This window comes from Mus pahari, chromosome 6, assembly GCF_900095145.1.
Source record: "Mus pahari chromosome 6, PAHARI_EIJ_v1.1, whole genome shotgun sequence".
NCBI classification, from domain to species: domain Eukaryota; kingdom Metazoa; phylum Chordata; class Mammalia; order Rodentia; family Muridae; genus Mus; species Mus pahari.
Window position 1 is genome coordinate 95,764,531 of NC_034595.1, and position 6,108 is coordinate 95,770,638.

Genomic DNA, 6,108 nt, shown 5'->3' on the forward strand with positions numbered 1-6,108 from the left:
TGAACGACCTTGGTCTTGTCAAGGAGCAAAGCCTCACACAATGAGACTGGCAAAGCTTTGCCTCCATGGTGAACCATTGGAATGGCAAAGCCTGCCTCTGGTCCAAGTGCAAATTTTGATATTGTGTGTGGAAAATGTCTACCATAGTGTTCGCCCTTGGATGTTTATAGCATTTAGAGTACTCCCCTGCAGAGATTGTTCCTATCTACTTTAGCTAAACCTGACTCCTTATACAGGTACATGCAATAATTCCACCTCACTGTTCTACTGTATATAATAAATATAATGAGCTTCCAGTATGCTACAGCTTCTTCCACAGAGGGCCTAGACCACCCAACCAATGAATTCCTGTCTCAGTGACTACCTTTTATATATTCCCTCATGACCTCAGACAGGTCAAATCATGGATCTGGGCAAAGCACAAAAGCAGAGGCTGTGGCAAGGCAGCATAGAATTAAGGTTGCTATTCAACATAGTTATTGATCACTGCTCTTATCCAAGTTTACGATGATGATTGAAAACTCAATATTTAAAAGACTTCAAAATCATATGAGAAAAGGACATTTATTACTAAATGGGTTAATACCATGAAAGAGAATATACAATTCCACTATGTAACAATAGAAAAGATGTGCTGACAGCAAAAATACTCCTACTAAAGGATGTGGGATTTGAAAGCATTTGGGAAAATCTATGCTTTACAAAGAGATGAATAAATAGGTGATGGGCTTGAAACAATTAGAGAAGTACTATTCTTGGCTCAAATGCCCAGCCACTTCCAACCTGCTGCAGGTATGGTTCTGTGAGGCCCAACTACTTGAGCTGGCAGCATAATTCAGAATCATCCACATGGTGTTGTTCATAAGAAGCAGGCAGGATGTAGAATTTATGTGACAATAGAGGATTACACCAAGTGTCTGTAGATAAACCTCTGAAAACACAATATGTGTGCACAGAGTCTTTAAATGGACCTTCAAAGTAAAATCTAAGTTGTATTGAACAGGCCAGAATAGTTGCAATAACAAAAGCTTTATACATCTTCCAAAGAGAGATGCAGGCTAAGAGTAGTCTTCTCAAGAGACAGGTCAAATGTACTATTCACGTCAATACTGTGGGAGCAGGACTGCCTAAGCCAATGGAGGTTCACATAAGGTCATCATTTGCTCCAGACAACAGACCAGGGAATGTAGAATTGGTTGTTTACCCATGTGGGTTTCAGCTTTACTTTGGTTCAATATATCCTAACAGTCTGCATTCTAATTCTTTTTTTTAAATGAGAGTGATCACTAGGTTCCATTCCTATTGGAAATATGTAACTCTTTTTTATTTTATATGGCTGTGTGTCTCAGAGATTGCTTTGAATCTCAGTAGAAACTTTGAATTTAGGGAGTTTTGAATACTTTGGTGACTGTTAAGACTGAAGAGAAACATGGCACCACTTTCCATCCAAACTACTGACATATCACTTATGAATAATCATGACTCCTTGTGCTCATGTGACCCCAATCCAAATGTGTGTCAAATCTAGACCTCATTCCATGGATCCACAAAACTGAAAGGTGTTCTGTTTGCTTTGGGCCAGATGCCACCTTACCTTCAACTTCCAGCTTAACCTTCAGTGGCTTTCCACATGAGCTTCTCCAAGCCAGTTTGTTCTTTCTCATGTCATACTCTGGTTGAGCATTATGTCAACCTCAGAGGTATAGGAGCTGATCCAACAGAGGTACATTTTCATAGGTAAATATTGGAAAATCATCACTTTTATGACCTAGCTAACAGTGAAATGAGGACCTTTGTAACACTGGGAATGGCAAATAGCTTCATCACCTTTCTCAACAAGGAATACATTTATTATATACCAGAGGCGTTAAGTGCTCCCAATATAGCTGGGGCTATGAGGATTCATTTCATGCTAGACAGAGATCTGAGAAAGGAATCCTAATAAATGGGATTTCAGAGGGAAGTTATGGCACTCAGAGTTCACTCATCCCTCTAACTCACCACACATAGCCTCTTGCCTTGTCTCCTTTTTTTTTTTTAACATCCACTAAAATTTTGAAGAATTCAGGTTAAGAGTAGATACTTTGAGAGAGTTTCATTGAAAATAGTTTCTATGAATGGATAGAAATAATGTGAGTGGTGCTGTGAACAACCTTCTGGGAACGTTTTCATAGCTGAGCCATTTCCTGTATTTCTCCTTGTCCAGAGGTATAACTGTACCTGTCAACATGGAATGTCTCCAAGAGAGGTGAATGACCAGGTACTTACAAATACACATAAACACCATGTCTCCAGTAAGGAATAGCACATGTTCGCTTTGTAACTGAAAATTGGTGAAATTCACAACTCGATAAATCAGGACTTGATCCTGGACCTAAAGTAAACTCAGGATTCTGGTTAAGACCTAGGTTTCTGTGGCCACAACCACACCTCCAATACTCTCTCCACAGAGCGCCGCCCAGGAGGGATCTACCCAAACATCCCCAGGTTCTTCAGGAAGTAGACAGAAGCATTAAGGAACTCTTTGACAATGACAGGATGATGGAAGACAAGAATGTACAGTGCCTGAAAAGGAAAGAGCAAACACAACATGTGTCTTCGCAAAGAAGTCACGGGCGGTTATTTCAATTATCATCCTCTATATTCAAAAAAGGGGCTGAATTAAATATTGAGGAAAGTACAAAATAATTGTGGCCACTTGCCACTAAAACAACTCTAGTTTTTCAAGTTGGAGCTACAGCCAAAAGTGCTTCAAACAAATTGTCCTTGCAATATGAGGCCGGAAAAAGGAAATTGTCCTGGTGACCTACCTAGGAGAGAGACTCTAGCTTGGTTTAGAAGGAACACTATAATGCTTTCCCTAAACACAGTTCTATATGAAGGTCTGCTGACACTGTAGCATGCTCTCTTTGTGGTTAGATTAACAAACTATTGTGTTCACTTTGAGAGATGGCTGAGAGGCGTCTCCTCTGTTGATTGCCCCCTAGGTTTGCAATATTATACCTAAGAAACAGCCTCCCAGTATAGGTTGTTTTATGCCTGCATTTGTAGACAAGGCTGAACAGATTACCAGGGAAAAAATATTATTGGTGCCAGTGAAAGCAGAGGTTGCAAAAGCACAGTAGAGATGAGCCTTGACAGTGATAGAGCCAGAAAGGCTACTAATGGTCAGACAATGGCTATGACTGTGTCATGGAAGAATCAAGAAGCCTTGATAACAGTGTTAGCAGAGTCACAGTGTCTACCTAGTAGCCATGACAGGAACAAAAGTGAATCCTCAAAAATAGCAGTAAGGGGTAGCAGAAAAACAATTCTGACAACAACAATCGATTTTGAAAGCAGGCAGATAGTTAAGAAGACAAAAGTAACACTGGCTACATCAAAAGGAATGAAGACAGGAGAAATGGCAACTGCAGCTTTAAAAGACCAAAGGTGTTGGAGAGTCCATCTCAGGAACTATGTATAAGTTACTGTCAAGGCCTGAGTATTTCTAAACCCCTATACCTACACAAGAGGTGTACATATGAAAGCACCCAAAGATCAGGGCCCATTTCTGTGATCTAAAGTTACCCAGTCCATTCAAAAAATACATTATCATATTAAGTCACAAGTTGTCGCATGCCACTCACTCCAATAGCACCAGTGAGTCTGTCTCATGGGGTATGAAGCAACCCAGGCCACAGTAATTGTATGGAAGAAAGACCCACTGTTGCGTAGTTGTGACAAGAACCAAGCACTTTGCACCACAACCTCAGAGAGAGCTGCCAAATTGGTGGACCCCAAGATAACATCTTCTCTCTGCAATTCAGAGAAGTTCAGTGGCTAGAGCATATGAAGGGCAGGAAGAAATATAGGTGACAATATTAGGAAGGCCATCCAGGTGTACAGAAGAAGGTGTCATAGAGTCGTGACAAGCTCTGAAGTATAATTGTAAGAATTCTTCTGGTGGGAAGAGAACACTAAAACAAAAGATGACAAGCAATGCCAGCATAGTAATTTGGGTTCAGCAACAAAGGGGGTAAAATGAATGGCCTTTTCTCCACTTTTTGCCAGCTAAATAGAAGAAAGTGCATGAATCTGAAAGTGTTGCGAAAAGACAGAAATAGCCAGTGTTATAGCTGGAAAAAAAATGCAACCAAACTCAGTGCCAAGACAACCCTCTGCTGACTTAGATGCCCCAATTTAGTCTTAGACCAACATAGAGAAAAACTACTATGGAAACTATGGCCCACTGAATCAAACCCTACTTTCTTTAAGAATCTCCAACTTTTTCTGATTTATCTCCCTCTAGACAAGTCATCACAAGAACAACTGCAAGGCCCTATCTTTGTTGAGAACCTTCCCCCTCGCCACACATGAAGCTCCTTATCCAGGCTGCCAGCCACTTCACCTCCTCCACGGTAGAAGATGATGTTCTGCCTATATTTGGAAGATACTTCTTTGGGCTTGAACAGCCTCACAGGAACTGTCCCGAAGTGCATGTCAGTCACAAACACATTAGGATCCTTCTTTATCAGGATTAGACCTTGGAAAAACTGTAAAAACCTGGGCATGGCACAAATTCTCAGTTTCTCTAGTATGTTCCCCTGTCATAGGCAAAGGAAAAAAGTGAGGCATAGGAGAGTGTGGTGTGGGTGTGCAGATGCTGAAGGCACTTAGCTTACTCGGACATGTCCCCCCCCCCCCCGTTTCTCACCTCTTCATACATGTCAAAAAGGTCACGAGGACATAAATGTCTGTGAATTCTTTTCAGATAGGAAATAGTATGCAAACTTTACTTCCCTAAAGGTCCTGATTGAATGATGGTGCCCCTATGAATGAAGTGCTGGCCTCCATCAAAATTCTCATTTAAATTCCATTGTTATTGTCAGTATTAACAGATGGGAAATGTTAGCATAGATGACGTGGTATCTTCATGTGTTAATTAAGTTCTGATGGGGTGGCTGGGCTAAGAGTCTTCATAATGCGCCCCTGAGGAGTGAGGGCAGCTGGATTTTCTGTCTTATGAGCACAGGCACATTTGCTTTTGTACTAACATGTGACATAAGATGGTCTGGTTTTGCTATCATTGATGAATGGCTTCACAAAATGCAAGAATGGATACAGCCATTCTTCCTTGGCCCAGGCTAAACAACCAGCTTGAGGTGGTCAAATCAAGCCTTCAAAGGAAGTGGACAGAGAACCCATGGTAGTGCCTCACAGTGAGAGCCAGATAATTAAGATAAATGATAAAACATTATTTCATGCTATTAGACCTTGTTTCTTGTATATTGTTTTTAATTTAATTTTATTTGTAATTCATTTTTCTACACTCCATATTCCATTCCTCGCCCCTCCCCATCCACCCTCTGACTGTTCCACATCACATACCTCTTCCCCACCCACTTGTCTCCACATGGATGCCCCCACCCCACCCCCACCCACCTGACCTCTAAACTCCCTGGGGCCTCCAGTCTCTCGAGGGTTAGGTGCTTCATCTCTGAATGAACACAGACCTGGAAGTCCTCTAGGGGCCTCATATCAGCTGGTGTATGCTGTCTGTTTGGTGGTCCAGTGTTTGAAAGATCTCGGGGATCCAGATTAAGACTGCTGGTCCTTCTACAAAATCGCCCTTCTCCTCAGCTTCTTTCAGCCTTTCCCTAATTCAACAGCAGGGGTCAACTGCTTCTGTCCATTGGTAGGGTACAAATATCTGCATCTGACTCTTTCAGCTGCTTGTTGGGTCTTTCAGAGGGCAGTCATGATAGATCCCTTTTTGTGAGCATTCAATAGCCTCAGGAATAGTGTCAGGCCTTGGGACCTCCCCTTGAGCTGGATTCCACTTTGGGTCTGTCACTGGCCATTTCCATCCCTGTGATTCTTTCAGACAGAAACAATTATGGGTCAGAGGGTGAGGGTGGAATGGCAACCCCATCCCTCACTTGATGTCCTGTCTTCCTGCTGGAGGTGGGCTCTATAAGTTCCCTCTCCCTAATGTCAGGCATTTTATCAAAGGTCCCTCCCTATGATAAATGATTCCTCCTGGGAGTCCTTCAAGTTTCAGGTCTCTGGTGCACTCTGGAGGGTCCCCTCAACTTCCTATTTCCTGAGGTTGCCTGTTTACATTCT

General features: G+C 42.1%; 1 pseudogene; it reads right to left on the reverse strand.

Annotated features, from left to right (window-relative positions):
- Positions 1 to 2,095: 2,095 nt before the first annotated feature.
- LOC110323878 lies at positions 2,096 to 4,708 on the reverse strand (annotated as a pseudogene).
- Between the last annotated feature and the right edge of the window lie 1,400 nt (positions 4,709 to 6,108).